The sequence below is a fragment of the Tinamus guttatus genome, unplaced genomic scaffold, assembly GCF_059628265.1.
Source record: "Tinamus guttatus ecotype Peru unplaced genomic scaffold, ASM5962826v1 Tinamus_guttatus_pri_ptg000089l, whole genome shotgun sequence".
Lineage (NCBI taxonomy): Eukaryota > Metazoa > Chordata > Aves > Tinamiformes > Tinamidae > Tinamus > Tinamus guttatus.
In genome coordinates this window covers 4,732,113-4,749,210 of record NW_028288623.1, presented here as the reverse complement: position 1 = coordinate 4,749,210, position 17,098 = coordinate 4,732,113, and the positions used below count along the sequence as shown (strand labels likewise).

General features: G+C 39.1%; 1 protein-coding gene across 1 annotated transcript in view; it reads left to right on the top strand.

Moving 5' to 3' along the window:
- The first annotated feature begins 13,781 nt into the window (after positions 1-13,781).
- The window catches only part of CELF1 (CUGBP Elav-like family member 1), a 41,334-nt gene continuing 38,017 nt past the window's right edge, over positions 13,782-17,098 (top strand). The window contains exon 1 of the mRNA XM_010218316.2: positions 13,782-13,818. The gene's annotated coding sequence lies outside the window, so the exon portion shown is untranslated. The remainder of the gene's footprint in view (positions 13,819-17,098) is intronic.

The window sequence follows — 17,098 nt, the reverse complement described above, 5'->3', positions numbered from 1 at the left end:
AAGCAGTCCAGGTTTTCAAGTCCTAGTGTGAGATTTGCTAGCAAAAGAGCAGCCATAGTCAAACAGACTCAGAAGATTTATGTTTCTGGATTCTTATTTATCACTTGCCATAAATAATGTTTTATTTCAGCCTAACATTTTTAAAAGTTGCTTCTTGTCTTCTGGTTTGCCATTCAGTAGGTCTAGGCGCAGATTTAATCATTGCCTTAGTAACTGCCCTCAGGCAGGAGGGTATCATTTTTACCCATTGATTGATTATTTGGTAGAATGAGAGAAAAAAAAAAACATAAAGCAGTCTAAAATGCCTAAGAGTTTATTAGAATGGGAGTTTCAAACTGAGAGCAGTTATCTAGGCCTTACAATAGGTATTTTTCTTGGAATGTCCCAAGAAAAGGTCCTGAGTCGTGATTTCATCACGAGGTTTAGCTGAGATAAGAAATTATCTTCTTTAGAAAAGGTAGCCAGTAGTTTTAATGCCCTAGCTCCTGTTGTTAAAGTTGGTTGTTTTATGTAGAAAAATCCAAAATGCCCTCTTTTTCTGCTGTTGCTGTGGTTGTCCTGCCAGGAGACTTTGTATATGAAGGCATTATAGTGAAAAGAGAGAGCTTTAGGATTCACATTTCATGAGGAAAATTTCAAAAATGTGACAAAATGTGAAGGGGATTAATTTTATTTGTACCTGATACAACATTCAAACGTGTATAGGTAAAATATGCATGAGGTCAAAGCCGGAAATTTTCATAGCACAAGGGAGAAAACATAAACTGTTTTAAAGCTGCAGGGCAGGTTACTCAGCAAACACTTAGCTGCAGGGGTGAGTAGCTCCTGTCTGAACTGGGATAGGCAGGGCAAGGTTATTGCAACACAGCTAAAGTCTTTCTGACATCTTGGGTAGTCTGGGAACTTCAGTCTAGCTTAGTGCATTTTAAAAGAAAAAGCATTTTTGCTAACTTAATTCGGGATGAACAATGAGCAACTAGGTAGGTGAACAGGAGGCTTCGACATCAAGCTAGCAGTTTTCAGCTCATTAATAAGCATACATGTGCCACAAGTTCTATGACTAAAACTGTTTTTTTTTTTATGTGCATTACGAGAACCTTATCCCAAAAATGGGATCATGGTACATTAGTTTTCATTCCCATGTACACCTGTCATCCTACCACCCACATTTGTTCAAGAATTTCAGAGAAAGGTAACTGCTGATGTTAATGGTATTTTATCATTTAGCAGTGTTATACTTCAGTCTTCTCAATATATCATGGTCTTGATTTTTGCTTTGCCTCCCCGTCAGAGACAGACTACTTATGGCAATGGTGATTACTTTCTATTGATTTAGAGTGGACTTATAATAGGTTTAATGAGCTGGCTTGCGGTGATAAAGTTACAGACAAACTAAGATGCTATAAACTGGGTTTGAAGTTATGTATCTGAGATTTTGCAGTCATTTAACTAAATTATTTATAAATTTAATTTGGAGTGACTGGTTTAGATGAGGGCATTCTCTTCTCATTTCTCTGTCATTCTAGCCTTGCTGGCATTCAGGCAAATGAGCAGTGACTTTGGGTTCTTTTTACTTGCTTTTTGTAGCAAATATCAAGGTGGTCTTAAATCAGCATTTGAATAAAAGGATGATGGCTACTGAGTATCACAGTATCTTGCTGGTACTTCTAGCAGGCTTTTCTTTGCAGGCGGTTTCTTCATGGTTGTGTATTGAGCATTCTCGGAATGAGTTCTCCTCTTTCTCCTAAGAACTGAGTTGAAATTCACCAGTCACTTATGTTGTTTTTAATTTTTTTTTAAATTTTTTTAATCATCAGATTTGGTCTTCCTATATTCTTACACTTCTATCTGCAGATTCTTACTGTGCCTTTCACAATAATAGTGTAGTTATCTACTGTGTTTTTACTATTATATATTTTAAAGTAATATGCTGTTTGTTTCCAACAGTTTTAAAAATCTTTTTTTCACTGAATCCATGAAAATGTCTTGCTTCTTCCCCTCAAAATGTACAGTTCAAGAGAAATTCCAACATATGCAGCATATCCATGGATTTGTCAGAATCTGTTGGAAGAGGATCCTTCTTTTCAAAGCAAAGGAAATGATTGTGTGTGAACTATGCAAATCAGATGAAGTATTTAACAGACAGTATCCAAGTCCTCTTCTGAAAATAATTGCATCCTCTTTAACTTACTACAGGTAGAGATTTGCAGAATGGAGACCAGGCTTCTTAATATCTTTGGAAAAATTTACAAATTGGAGCCTGGCTAGATGATGCTTTTTTTGAGAAGACAATGACATGTTTTCAGGAACAGAAGATGCTCTCAAGGTCATGTCTAGCTTTTGTGTTTTCAGTAGGCACAGTGAAGGGTAAAACCAGTTCTTCTCTCCATTACAGTTCTGCCTTCCCCAGCATCTTTCTCCTGCTCACCTCCATCTCCTCATTATTTTTCATCCAAAACCAACTGCTTTCTATCTAAACATCTAAATTAGAAGGTAACTCATGGTGACAGGTTGACTACATGAAAAAGCATTTCTTCTGTTTTTTTGACTTGCCTGTCATGGTATTATGACTGTGCAGTGCCTAGCACACATATAAAGAAATTATTCTTTAAAAAGTCATCACCTACATTAGATTTTTTGTTTAAACATGATCAATGTGCAAAATCTTTAGAGAGAGGACTGCTGCTTATTTACTTCTCCAAAGCATAATTTTGACTGCTCAGAAAACTGATCATAACTTAGATATGACTTAGGAAATAAATGAGAATCTCCTGATATTTATGGAGCAGAGCCCTGCTTACTGCATTTTGGATTGTGCATTCAGTGCCTGAATTTGAATCTGGATATAGGTAGTATTATGTATATTGCACAGTTAAAGAAGCTGCTATAATATTGATTCTGTGCTGCAGAACTTGCTTCAAAGAATATTTGATTTTTTTAAAGAGCTTTTTTTTTTTTTTTTTCCTTTTATTCCCCCCTCAGCTGTATGAGGCTTCACAGGCGTCTCGTGGCTAAATAAAAGGGCAGCAGGACTAGGACATACCCTTTTCATGAGGAAAATTTTAAAGATCTGTCTGATTGTTGCACTTCTCATTCTGAATTAGTTACTGTTTTCCTGGGGTACCTGAAAGCTTCTACTTTTTGCTTGCTTTCACTTACTCATGTGACAAAACTTGTCTGATAACTGTCACTACAACTTGTAGCATAGTAAATACAAGAAATGGCAGCAGAATGTAATAAATCCATCTCATGGAAATTACCAACTTTAGTATGTAAATGCAGCTGCTTTACACTTTATAGCACGCCACACTCCTGTATTGAAAAAAAAATTAGGAACTAAGCCACAAGACTTGATTTCTTTTAATATTTAGGGATTTGGGTTTTCAGTAACACTAATTGTTGCTCCCTTTCTGTCCCAGAATACCATAAGGAAAAATAGCTGGGGGTTATATAGAGGTGATTTTCTTCTATTTGATTTTAGGAAGGGTGTATAGAAAATGACTGTGTCTGTGTTTAAACACTACAGTAGTGGACTGCTGGGAAAGCAGAGTTGGGATGTATCCAGTCACCATGATAGTTTTTATCAACTAACGGGAAAATTCTGCTTACTGGCTTAGAAAAACACTTTAAAGGTTTGGGGATAGTAGAGGCAAAATGATTGCCATAATTCAAGTAAAAAAATCAAACCAACAGCCTAGTACATGGATGTGTGCTTCCAAAAGCAACAGGGAAGATCTGGCCAGTTTAGTAATTCTTGAAATGCTGTTGAATGTGGCATTCCCTGGAAATGATATTTTGTCCTGTGTCCAAGCGGCTGCCTGGATTCTGTTGGATGGAGAGTTGGAAGTTTCTTACAAAGGGGTACTCGAGCAAAATGGACTTGGAGCTTGTTTCAAACCAGTAACTCTTTCTTTAACTTTGTGCACTTTCTTCCCCAGTACAGTATGACAGGGAATGAGCGAGCGTGTGTGAAGGAGCTCGTCTTAGCAATGGTCTCTCTCAGAGACCATGTATGGGTAAAGCAGTTGGGCTAGTTTGGCTCCCTGCTCCTCCCTCCCGAAGAGCGGAGCAGAGTCTGTTCTGCTGAAACGCTTGTTCCACTTTGTGCTTTCTATATTTGTACAGCAGCAGCACACTTGCTAGCGAGGCACCGCGGCCGCCCCTGTGTGCCTTCAGCGTTCACTGGGCACAGTTGAGAGCCAGGGCTTACAGTCTCTGTCGTTACGTCCGTCTGTCTGTCTGTCTCTGCGTCCCTGGGAAGGACTGGCGTTCCAGTGAAAGGTGATCTGTTTGTGGGTGGTTTTTGTGTGTTTTGTACATTGCAGCTCCTCCAACTGGGGAGCCAGGCCTGGGAGTGGAGGAGGGCAGGCAATCATCTCACAGGGAGAATATGTAGCAGGTCGTAGGAACATCAGAAAGCTTCAGTTTTAGCCTCCAGAAGAGCTGCTGGCTTCTGGGATGAGGGTTTAATGCCCTTGCCTGCATTGGGGAATTATTAGCAAGGGCCTAGATCCTGCCCTTAAAGGTCTGTTGTTACTGCCTGCTGTGAGGATTAATGAAAACTAGATCCTGCGAGTGCTGTCTTCCCTTGTTATGGGCAAGGGGGATTAATGAGGAGCTAGACCCTGGCCAGCCTAGTTTGGAATAAGGAGCTGGCACTGGGGGATGGGGCTGCAGGGAATACCTTATAAGGAAGAGCTGGAAACCTGTAACTAGGATTTCCCTAGCTGTATATTTGCATAAGCTTCATATTAAGGTCCTGCGTGGGGTGCAATGACTATTCAAAACTGCTTTTCTTCAGCACTAGATCAGGTGAAAAAAAAATTGTAGCCTAGTGCAGAAAGTCATCTGCTGACACGGTAGTAAACTGTGTTGATAAGACATTCCTTGAGTAGTGGAGAGGGACTCAAAATAGTGGCAGCAGCTGGATCTGTTCTTAGCATTGGGGAAAATGTTCTGGGAAGCAGAAGAGGGAGAAATGGAAAATAGGGACTTTTTCTGTCCTTTAGGGGATGCTGCCCATTTACCAGTCCTGCTGCATCTTGAGCTCCAAGTACGCAAATAATCAAGCCATTTGTTTCTGGGTTTTGAGCTAGAAAAACATTTATTTGAGAAATAGAAAGCAGAATACTTGCTAAAATCTTCCTTGAAGACCATTTTCTAAAAACTATTATTTTCCTTTTCTGCAACTGCAGTGCATCTAGCCTATTTTCTCTTGAGGGGGAAAATAAATATATATATATATATATATATGTATGTATGTATATCTTAAATTTGAAAGAAGCATTTTTTGGAGGCGAATGTGGGGGAGGATCTCAGCCTCCCAAAAATATCAGGATCATACTTTGTCTACAGGCAGGGAACTGTGATTGATGTGTGACAGAGGGTCATTTCACTCTGGGGCTGATTACACTCAAGTGACGTTGTTGTGTGCCTGGTTTCTGATCATCCTTCATGCACGGGGACCCACTAAGATAATTGTTTTGTCTTCATCTGGGAAACCTGTGAAATTCTATGTGAATATGCAGCTTCTGGGATATTGCACTCTGTCTTAAGTGTCCTGTTGTCTTTTACAATTCCCCCATACTCCCCAAGATCTCAGCCTTTTCCTCCTTACTTTTCCATTTCCTGTCTCCCCTATTTACATCCTTCTATTCATACTGGCCAGAAGAGAGTGACAGGATTAGTCTGAACTGTTCCTAACTTGCAATCAGTGATTTAAAGCACACTTAGGCATTTTTACATGCTGATGATTGCGGTTACTCAGTTCCTCTACTTCAACGTGTTTTCTAGTAGCATGCTTAATTTTTGCTTGCAGTGTCATAGCAAGAGCATGATTAGGCATTTTTCAAAGGCCCCTTGAAAGAATATTCACAGTTTTGTTTTTAAAATGTTATTTATCCATTCTATGAAAAATGTCATGGTAAACTGGGGGAGTGTAGAAGAATTTTTTGTCACCAAGTGCATTAAGCAGGTGAGGGAGATAGAGCCAGGCTGCAGAATGACAACAGGGGATTTAAATCTGTCATTCTGAAAAAATCTTCTTACAGACAGTATGCAAGAGTTACATTGTTTAAAGCCAAGCTGTCAATTATGTTTCTTGAAGCCAAATGCTTTATCTGTGTAGTAAATCTGTCCTGTACCTATTGCCCAGTAGTGCAGAAAGAGTGATTTGTTATTCAGCCTATTTTCAGTTTGAGTGATTTATGTGGCATAATATAATGGTTCAGATATTTATAGACAGAAAATCCTATTGGATGAATGTACTTTGAGTTTAAGGGGGAATGCCCATTAATCCAGTCAGGATTGAGTGCATTGTTGTCTTGTTTGTAGAGACGATTTAAGCAAGGCTGGAGACAAGTGAGAAGTTAACTCTTATCTGGCGTTCTTTGAAATGCAGGCTCTGGAATTTCACAGAAGGGGTAACTTCCTGCCTTCTTACCTTTAGTGCTTTTATTCTTTAGTTTAAAAAAAAAAAAGTTGCTTTTTTCCCCTTTCACTATCATAATTATGTGTTTGAGTAATAATGTCCAGCTAAGTGTTTGCATGTGGGAAGATTGCGGGCATTTGGAATTAAAGTCTAGGGTTTGTTTGATGGTAGTTACAATTATAAACGCTGTTCAACTGCAGTTATGGGTAGTATACTCAATGAGGGAAAACATGAAAACTGTAAGTTGAATAGGCTTTACTTTTCATTTACAAAGCTAAATCTTATATGCTTACCAAGGATAGGAACTGAACTGTCTTCAAATATTAGATGCAGTGCACTGGTAAAGAATCAAGAGGCTTAGTTGTCAGTAGTAGAATGCATCTGCAAAGGAACAGTATAAGGGTGATTGTGTGAAAGAATATGTACACGTAGATCTTACAAAGCATGTTTTTCTTAATGGAAATAGGGGAAGCCTTAGCGCTTGGGGACTTTGCAACTAAGAAGAGTTAATTGCTAGAAAATTAATTATGGGACATTCAGTGCTAGATATGATGTAGTTCTGTGAGTAATTAGAAGGAGCATATGCCAATATTGCTGTGAAAGCTGCCTGTTCCAGCTCTTGTATATTCCCACTCTCTGTGCTGCCAAGAGCACTGATGTGGTTGGACAGGGAAGTGAATCTGTCAGAATTTGTTCCTGTTACTGTTTGTAGGCTAGACAAGTCTGGGTCATTTTGCTCCTTAAGCTCATGGAGCAGAAGTGGGAATGGATAGCCAAAGGAGGGACGGGTTGGGCCCTACTCTTTTGGCAAGACCACTAACTTAAACTAGACCTGCAGTAACAGACCCCTTATCCCCATTTCTATCTTATCTTTTTAGAAAGCTTGCACCCAATCTTCTCTAGAAATAAAACCTCAAAAAGTGAAATAAGAGTTGTTTGCATCTGGTGTGCTATGGTGCTCTGAATCTGGTCCTACATAGAGAGATTCTAGATTTGGTCATAACGTATTACATTATGAATTCAGTAGTTGATACTTGACGCAGCTGCACAGAGAAGCCTGTAGTCCTTCTGGGGAATAAATTCATGAACTCCTATGTGAGGACAGAGGGAAGAGAGTGTGGCACACAAATTGCTTTATGTGAGGTTTCAGTGTCATTTTCTTTATCTGGATACGTGAAGTAAAGAAACGCCAGGAATTCAGCAAGATATATAAAAACATTTTGTCTGTTTTGATTCCTCATTAGGACATGCAGCCAAAAAGTGTATTTATAGTACTTGTTTTGTCATAAAGTTTCTGGAGACTTCTGCTACCATTGGAAGCCAGCTGATGTCATACTGTGCCTTCCAGGAAAAGGGAATGGAAAAAGCGGTTGGAAACATGCACAAATGTAGAACGTCAGAAAATACGTGCGTGAAGCTAAAAGCGAACCCTGAATATCTCCAGTTCTTGGCAAAGTGCATTGACACTCTTGTCCTCAAGTGCAGCTGAATCTAATGGTGCCAAGTACCACAGTGTCTGGGTGAAGAGCTGCCTGCACCACCTTCCTGCCCACCCCAAAAGGTCTTGGGTCGAGCTGGTGATGGAGCCGTGCACAGCACGGAGGACTGCTGGCCCTTGGGGAAGAGAGCAACGAAGCTGCTCTGGCAGAGCTCTCCGTGAGCATTGATTAATAAAGATGAGCAGCCTGGGGTGGGGGAGTTGGTCATGGACCCCAACAAGGGTCAGGAGGCCCTCCAGGAGGTTTGTGGAGTAAAAGGCAGCTGAAATCAGTAGGGAGGACATTCACTTCCATTTGTCTTTAGGTGACTTTTAGATGTTTCTGACTAGGGTTGAAAGTTATTCTTGGGGCAAGCAGGCTCCACTAAAGAGTGGCATTAAATGTATGAATGATCTTCAGGCAAAGGTAGTACCTCAAGATGCTGCATAGTTTTTATGCATTCACATGTTTTCAGTTGCATTAGGTTATGAATTAATGCAAGAAATGTATTTTTCTAAGTTTTTTTACAGTAGGTAGCATACTTCAGATGCTGTAGAAAAATGTTGAAGAGGGTATATTCTGCATGAAAGAAACTGAACTTTATAAAAATGATGAGAAATGATGGCAAATCTTCATAGAGCTTTGGTGCAGACTTAGGAAGAACTCCTTTTCCATGCAAGTGGCTAGATTTTATTTCAATTAGATTTTTGAATGCAAATTGGGACATTTTGAAGTTCGTGTTTCCACAGCAATGCCATAGTGTTTGAAGAAAAAGAAAAGGGTACTAAATGTTTTGAAAGCCCACAGTCTACACACAATATTTGCATGTCTTGAAGTGTTAATGAAAACTATTTGTTCTGGGAAGTGATTGAATCGATGTTCAATCTTTAAAATAGAGCCTTTACCCTAATTCTTTGCTGATGTCAATGAGTATAATGAAGGGTTGTATCTATTTACTTCTGCAGAGACTTGAACCTTATGCTTATTTTTTAAAAAAGGCATTTTTTTTGTTGTCTGATTTGCAAATGCAACAATGGAAGGTTCTGCAAGGTTCATGGCAAGTATTTGTCTCATATAAGCCAAGAAAGAGGCATATAGAGACGTACAATAAATCAGTATTTTAAGTTCTTTGGAATGAAATATAAGTATCTATACTTTATCACTTATCACTTGTGAACTAATTATAAGATTATATTGAATTGTTAGAATTTTATACCTGCTTGGAAATTTTTATTCTGTAAATTGTGATCTTTCAGAATTTGAACACTTCAAAATTATTTTCCCTCTGAAGCTGGCAGTTGATGCTGGAAATGGTCCCATGCACTGTATCCCCTACGTCTATATGGTGTGTAGCAGCACAGAGTGACAATGGCCTTGGTTTGAGGATCGTGGTGTGGTGAGATCTGGCATAACTTTCTTCTCTCGTCGGGGTTGATGCTCTTCTCCTCTGTGCGGTCAAAAGAAAAAGGTGTGTAAGCACATTAGAAAAGGCTTACTTCAATGCAGAGTTATGCACATTGTGCATTTGAACACAGGGATCCTCTCTTGCAGGTTTTGCCATTGGGGTTAATAATAGGTAAGTGAAAGTATGTTTGAATCTTTCAGCTGAGATGGATGAGGTTATATAAAACCCTTGAGCTAGTATTGTTGCCTTGGGAAGTAGCCTCAGAATTTAAACTCAGAACATTTGTTTCTGTTCAGTACTGCTAAATGTAACTTTATCCAGAAGAAACTATTAAACTCTGTATTAACGTTAATATGTTTTCCTCTGGGGTGTGCAGTCCATAAAGAGAAAAGCGTGAATGTGTGAGTTGTGAGGCTGTTGGATTCTCCTTCAAAGAGTAAATACAATGTTGCATAGGTGTGTAGGTTCTGCATTTGCGACTGTTCAGATGTTTTGTGTCCCTTAATGCAATAAATTGGAAGGATATAGCAACCTTATCTCCATGTTGGTGAGGTACTTTGCTTTTCTTAACAGACTAATATTTTGCAGAAACTTTTTTTTTTATGAAGTGCAGCTGTGACAATGTGATTATAATCTTTGGATTCCATTAAATACTTTCTATCAGTACTCCTTAACATAAGTTTTACAATGAAAACAAATCAGATGATGTTAATGTCACACAAATGGAAATACTTAGGATCATGAAGTGATTTGTCTAATGTTATTCAGTCCCACGGTTAGTAATAGCTCTTGGGTCGTCTCAGCCCAAGTCTATATTCTTAGCAGTAGACTACAGGACTGATGCACATTCTCAACGTGTGTCTGTTTAGCGTTATAACCCATAAGGAAAGTGTAATGTTTAATCTTTAAACTGTTTAAGCTATAATTGTTGACTGGGCATGGAATAGACATTGTAGATATGGACTGCATCACAAATCTGCAGAATTTTGTGATATTCTAGTTACCTGAAGCATGAGGATCAAAATGCTCTTAACCTTCCTTTTTGTTTTAGTCTGCAGTAGTCCCAAAATATGCACTTTATTCTTCATTAATTTTTTCATATTGTATCTGTAAGCCAGAGTGGAATAAAACTGTCTTGAGAGTAGTTTAGCTGATTCCTTTACTAGCTATTCACGTTGTCTGTTAACTTGTATGTGCATTGGTGCTTGTGCCTGGGATGCTGAAGAAAACACTATTTGACAGTTCTGTCCTCAAAACTAAAGCAAGCAGATGCAGTGAAGAGGGGCAGTTGCCCTGAATGGAACAAGTTACTCCTGATGCTGAGAGGTTTGGGTGCTATAAAGATTGCAGTGACAGATGGGAAACGCTCACATGGGAAAGTAGAGCCATGTCTCCTTGGTGTTATGGGAGCCTCTAGTCCCTGTCGGCTTTCTCATTGCCACTTTCATTGTCTTGTTTTCTCATAATATAATATTGACTAGAAAGCAATGCACTTCCCGTGGGTTGTGGCCTGAGGTGTGGAGTAGCTGAGACTTCCCCCTTCTGTAAGGGCCTCCTTTTCACAACCTGGTTTATGCAGTGCAATTGCTCCTTCACTCTTTGGCTCTTTTACTTGCTCCAGAGAAATGAGTATTTTTGTTTCCCTGTTTTTAGCTCTGGCCATATTGAATCGATCGAATTAAGTGTGTAAATCTGCATCGAATCCAGGCTTGCATTGACTCATCAGAGAGACTTTTGCCTCCAGGATACATATCTGAACCAGAGAATTGGGGTCTCTTGTCACCTTATTTAATTGTAAATGGTGAGCCTGGCATCGCACAAACGTTAATTCCTGGAAAGTGCAGTCGGAAATCAGAGCTAACTTGTCTAGACAAGTGCTGACTGCCATAGTAATTTCATTGATCGGAATCCATTAAATGAGTCAGTAATTTCTTGCAGATGCTCCCTGGAGGGAGCTCCTGGGAGGGACTGAACTTCTGCCACTGAGAGGGGAATAGTATCATTAGATTTGTTTGGCTTATCTCTGTTGCCTTGTATTTACTGGGCAGAGCTGCTTGTTTTCATTACCAGCCACAGTCCTATTTGTACTGTATTGCATGCTGAAAGTTACAGCTGTTCATTCAGCAGCGGCAGTCTTAAATCTAGCGAGGCTAAGTGCTAAGCTCTCGTTTTTCTGCATGGGATTGTCAGGTGGTGTCCAAACTCCACCCCGCTCCGTGTAGAACTTGGAAGGGACTTCTCTACTGAGAGGCAGCATTTCAGTCAGGGTAGGAGAGGTGTCCGTTGCAGAAGCTGCAGTGAGGTGTCACAGTTTGCACCTTTTAATTGCTTTACTGTCCCTGGGAGGAATGCACACCCGTGTGGACGCACCAGCCTCTGATGCCGGCGCGAATACGCAGCTTACACAAGACCTCTTACCGCGTGTGTTACTACAGAACTGCTCTGCTGCGTGTTTCTAGCAGCATACCAGCCATATATCCCTTGAGATGAAGCATCCAAGTCCTGAGTTGTCAGATTCTTTGGCCTTTGGGCCAAGTCTGTCTGATATATAAACCTGCATAAAGTATTCAGTGTATTTATGTTCTGGATGCAATTAAACCAAACAATATTGTTTTAAGAAACATTTGTGGTTTAACAGCATTCTCTCTGGCTCCCTACAGGTGGTTGTCTGATTTGCTGCTTGCTTTTTTAGAGCTTTTATTGACTTAGATTTGGCCTTTGATTCAGAGAGGTGTATATTTTTCTCTGGGGTATCCAAGAATTATGGGTTCCTCTGGCTGTGGTAACTGTACTTTAGTCATCTTTGAAGTTTTTAAATTAATTCTCAAAAAGTGGTTTACTGGTATATTCTTAAGTGTTTGAAAGACCAATGTGTCTTCGTATTTCACATTTTACCGGAAGCTGAATATCATGAAAGCTTTTGTAGCAGCTCCGTAAGGCTTATAAATACCTGACAAAGTTTGGGTTTACAGGGAAGAAAAAAATAAACATATTTATTACTTGATGTTTTGAAGCCAGGGCTGCTAGCAGGCTTTTGAGACCTCTTTTTCACCATAAACAAATACTCTTTAATTAAACTTCAAAAAAGCAAAAGAATGTGGGTGAGGTGGAAGATGATGTCCTCAAGGTAAAATATTTGCCTGAATCACTAATAGGATCTTTGTAACCAGGAGTGTTACTTTAAAACAAAGTAAATAAGGAGTATATAAAGTGTTTTCTGAACAATGATCGGTTTTCTGTAATACTTTAGAAATAAATAAATGAATTCACATTTTTTAAAATACTTATTTCAGGTAACTATGAGGTTCCTGGGTGATTTTTTTCTAACTAATATTGTGAAAATTCATTTGTTTTAGTTTTGTTTAGGTTGCTGTGCTCAGTTTGAAGGGTGTGATACTTTATTAGGATAATTGAACAAATTTGGAACACATTATTTTATAGTCATTTTCAGTTGCAATGATTAAAAAATCTCAAGACACCACCCTTTGGAAAAGAGATCATGAATGCATGTGATAAACACGTATTTTGCCAGTGGAGGAGTTGGAATGGGAGAGGAGAGGGATTGTGTATCCTGGCTTCCCCAAGAATATAGAACAAAGGCTGTGAAGGGCCTGAAAGGTTGGAAGACTGGGATCTCCAGCAGGCGTGCAGATAAATGCAGCGCTCCTATAAATGAGCAGTTACCCATAAGTGACCCGTTACCTACAAATAGGTACATGGATTAGGGTTTTCTCTGTAATACTGCTAGACAGCATAGGGGTAGTTCTGCAGAACTGTGTGTGACTTAGAGAAGAAAACCTTTCCAAAATCCCCCTCAAAATTTGTGTTTAGATACAAATTGCCTTGTGGGTCAGCTACTGAGGCTTTCTGCAAAATAAGAACCCTGTGTCACTGGATGTGCCCCTTACTTATGAGGTGCAAGCAGATGTTTCTAGTGCTGTATCATTCCTGACTGGTGGTTTGCTTAAGAAGTCAAAATAACACTTTTCCTTGTGTTGTTAGTCACGTGCGTTTCACTGTAATTCAGAGCTTTTTCATATGTTTCTATTCATACTAGGCTACGTTAGGCTCATCATCCTCAGGTGCATTGTCATCCTTTACTGCTGCTGTGAAAATAATATGATACGAATGTTCAGGATTGTGGGCAGTGCAGGCAGTAACTCTGGTTCTTTCACGGGGCACAAAAAGCCAAACAGGTGGCATAAATCTGCTCAGGATTGTTGGAAGCCTTGAGACTTCCTTTTTTTTTTTTTTTTTTTCCACTTTTGCGCATTCCATTTATTCTCCTTATTTTTGAAATATATGACTTCGTTTTCTAGTCTAGTGAGGATGATTATCGCCTCATAGTGATTTTTTGTTACTAGAGATATGGTTCACTTAGTTCTGTGCCTTTTGTAAGATAAAATTCCTGTTACCTGATTTTAACTCTGCAGTCCTCAATGTCTGTTTTTCCTTGTCTTTTAGAGTGAAGACTGGAACTGCTGGAGGGAGGTGCATAGCTGCAGGTATGAACTGATTACAGTTCATGTCTTTCAATTACTTATGGAAACCTCCTTTCAAAAGTCTAGAGAAAAGTTCAGTTTCAGTGATGAACATGAACATTTTTCCCTGCAGTGAGCAGTGCTCCCTGAACCTTGAGCTCTTGGCAGTTTCCTGCCTTTGTGCTGCTAAAGAGGGTTGAAAGTGTTAACAACTCTGGATTGCGAATACTGGATAAACAGGCTTTCTTAGCTCCATTTGAGATAGGTCTTCTTTTTTTTTTTCTGAAATTTTACAACTATGAAACAGAAATGGTTGCCTTCACAGAAGTTTCTTGAACACAGCAAATCTCAAGTACTTGATAGTGCATGAAACCTGTAAGGTGAGTATTGGTGGAATAACTTCCTACATGCCGAGACAGATCAAATTGTGTAGCATAATGGAAGTGTGGTCTAGGGTGAAAATACTTGGAGCCAAATGTGAGTATCTTTTGGTGCAGTTTTGTTAGTAGCTGAAGTCCAGCAAGGGTGCAGTTTCACCACACGGCAGAGCCAACCTAAGGGCTTGAGGTTGCCCTCTTGCCTTTACTCAGTTCTCAGCTGAGTCATTCAGCTTCTTTGGTTGTGTGTGGCTCTCCTGGTAGTTTGACTGCATGGTAAACAAAGCCACTTTGCTAACCCAGTGATACGTTTGTGATCAACGTATTCCCCCAGTTTAGCAATTTGGATTCATTTTCTGTGTACAGAGGAGCCCCAAAGGGAAGGGATCAGACCATTTCATGTAACTGTGTACCTTAAGAGTTTCAGTTCTGTTCTGAGAACTGTTAGTGTGACTGCTGTGCTAAGTAATGCTGTCATGCTCAAAGGATTGTGTTTGTGCCCTCCTGATGAATATCTCTGCTATGGCAAAAACATTTCAGGCATGCTTTGGTCTGTAGACAAAAGAGGGAAACTCTTTGGCAGGGGATTGGCATAGTAGTCGTATCGTCTCCCAAGCCTTGCAGAATGCTCTCAGTAGCTTTACCAGGGCCCTTTAGAGATGAGGAATATACACTTTTATCATTTGCAGGAAAAGTAGTGTTTTTTTTTTTTTTTTTTTTTTTTTTTTTTTTTTTTTTTAGTACCACACTTTTGAGAGGAAAGATACACTCTGTCAAAAAGACCTTGGAAATATTTGAAATGGCCTTCTGCCAAAGTGATGTTTGCTAACATATTTGAAGTGGGATATAGAGGTTCACGGTAAAGTAACTACCCTTTCCTGAGAGATTTGAGAAATAAAGCAGTGATATAAATTCCTGTGAATACTTGCAAGGCATTCAGTTGTCATTGTGTACAAGACTTGTTCATTGCCACACTCTTAAGTTTCTTCATTTTGCTTAAGAGGACGGTTCGTTAGTCAGTCTCCTCATGGCTTAATCATACTTGTCATCTAGTGGTATTGCTCAGCCACGTCACCTGCTACAGAACTGTATTTTTTGATAGGAAGTTAGGGTGTGGGTGGGGTGTTCTTGGGTTTTTTTGTTTGTCTGCTTGTTTTTTCTATCTTCTGTAGTACTCCTTAATTCCAGGTTGTCTCAGTGCTTTTTGACTTTTGGGAAGACTATTTAGGTTTGCCTGAAAAGGGGAGATATAAAAATCTCTTGAAAATGAAGACATTCCTGAGATCAAGTTTAGAGTTTTCTGGGTTTGTTTGTTTGTTTTGCTCCAACTTCAGCTTCCTACCCTCATAAGTAGGATGCAGAGAGACAGGAAATCCTGCCTTTTAAAGACAAACATTGATTTTCTTTCCAATGTAGGTGTGATTAATTCCTTCTCAATGTATTTATGAAATCTTTAGCAAACATGTTTTGTTCACAGTAGAAAGGAAATATCTCCTCATTGTAATTTCAAAATTCAACCATTTTTGGTTGTTTTTCAAGTAAAGGACAAAAGGGACCCTTCCATTACCAGTTTCCTTAACTATTCTATCCCTACACTTTGGTTTGAAAGCGAGATCCTTGTTTCTGAAAGAAAGAGGAAATATATTTTAAGTATGAATCCCTGTGAACTCAAAAAAGAAGCATATTTACAGCCTTTTGTTTTTTTTTTTTTCCTGCACTGATTTTTATCTGTTGAGCTCTATAAAAACAAAGCAATTTTTTTTTTTTTCCCTCAAACCTATGTCTCTTTAATCCTGCTGTGTTTGGGAGCACTGATAAATTGCACAACCCCTCCTCCCCACACAGTAGTACTCTTCACCTTATGAAGACAATGCTTACTGCTTCACACAATGAACACTCTGGACCCTGGCCAAAGTTTCAAAAGCCTGTTTCCACAGGCTTTTACTAACTGCAGCTATTGATTGTTTTCATTCCCTGATTACTGGGTAGCTGCTGTCCTAACCACACCTCTATATATATATATATATATATATATATATATATATTTATGTATGCATGTATTTAATTGAAACTTTATTCTGAGATTCAGGATTGGCCCTTGAATTCAGAAAATCCTCACAACTTGCTTATTGCTTTTCCAAAGCAAATTATTGCTTTTTGTCTGTCAAATATTACTGTTGTATAGTGCCTTATAAGCACTTAGAATTTGGGGGCTTCTGTATTTGCACTTAGCAGATCCACACTCACCCTGTTGATGGTGTTCTGCTGGGGCACAAAAATGCCTTTACACTGTTTAAATGCCTGATGAATAAAGAGCAAGCACTGTAGTGTTCATGTTGTTTTGACTTCCCTGCCCCTCCCTTAAGATAATACTGCGATTCTCCTGAAAACTCCATTGGGAGAGATCTGCCAGCCTGTTGTTTGATGAAGAATAGAAACACTTTTCTATTCTTACCTGACACATCCATCTTCAGATAAGGTGTGTGCAGATCAGAGACACTTCAAAACAAAGCATTTGATATGGAGGTTGGAATGCATATTTAAAGGTTTAAAATTTGTCCACTCAGAAGGAACTTTAGATCTTCCTTAAGAGAAGTAGATTCTTACTCAGAATACTTCAAAAGCCATTTCAAGTTGTGCAAAGTAGATGTAAATTGGTGTCATTGTAGATTTTCTTTGTTTGGAGGGTCTATTTTGGATTAAAGGTTTTTCTTCTCTATTAGTGAGTGATGGGATAGGTGTAGGTCTGCTCTCAAATGGAAAATTGGAGTAATCTAGTGCTGCATGTGAACTCTCTTCAGGTAACGTGCTAAGCAAAGCTTTCATTTGGATAAAATTAAAAAAGCAAAGTGATGAAATAATGACTTTTTTTTTTTTTTTAACCATAGTATGTTGTTAGCTGGTTCGGTTTTGTGTCTGGATCTGTT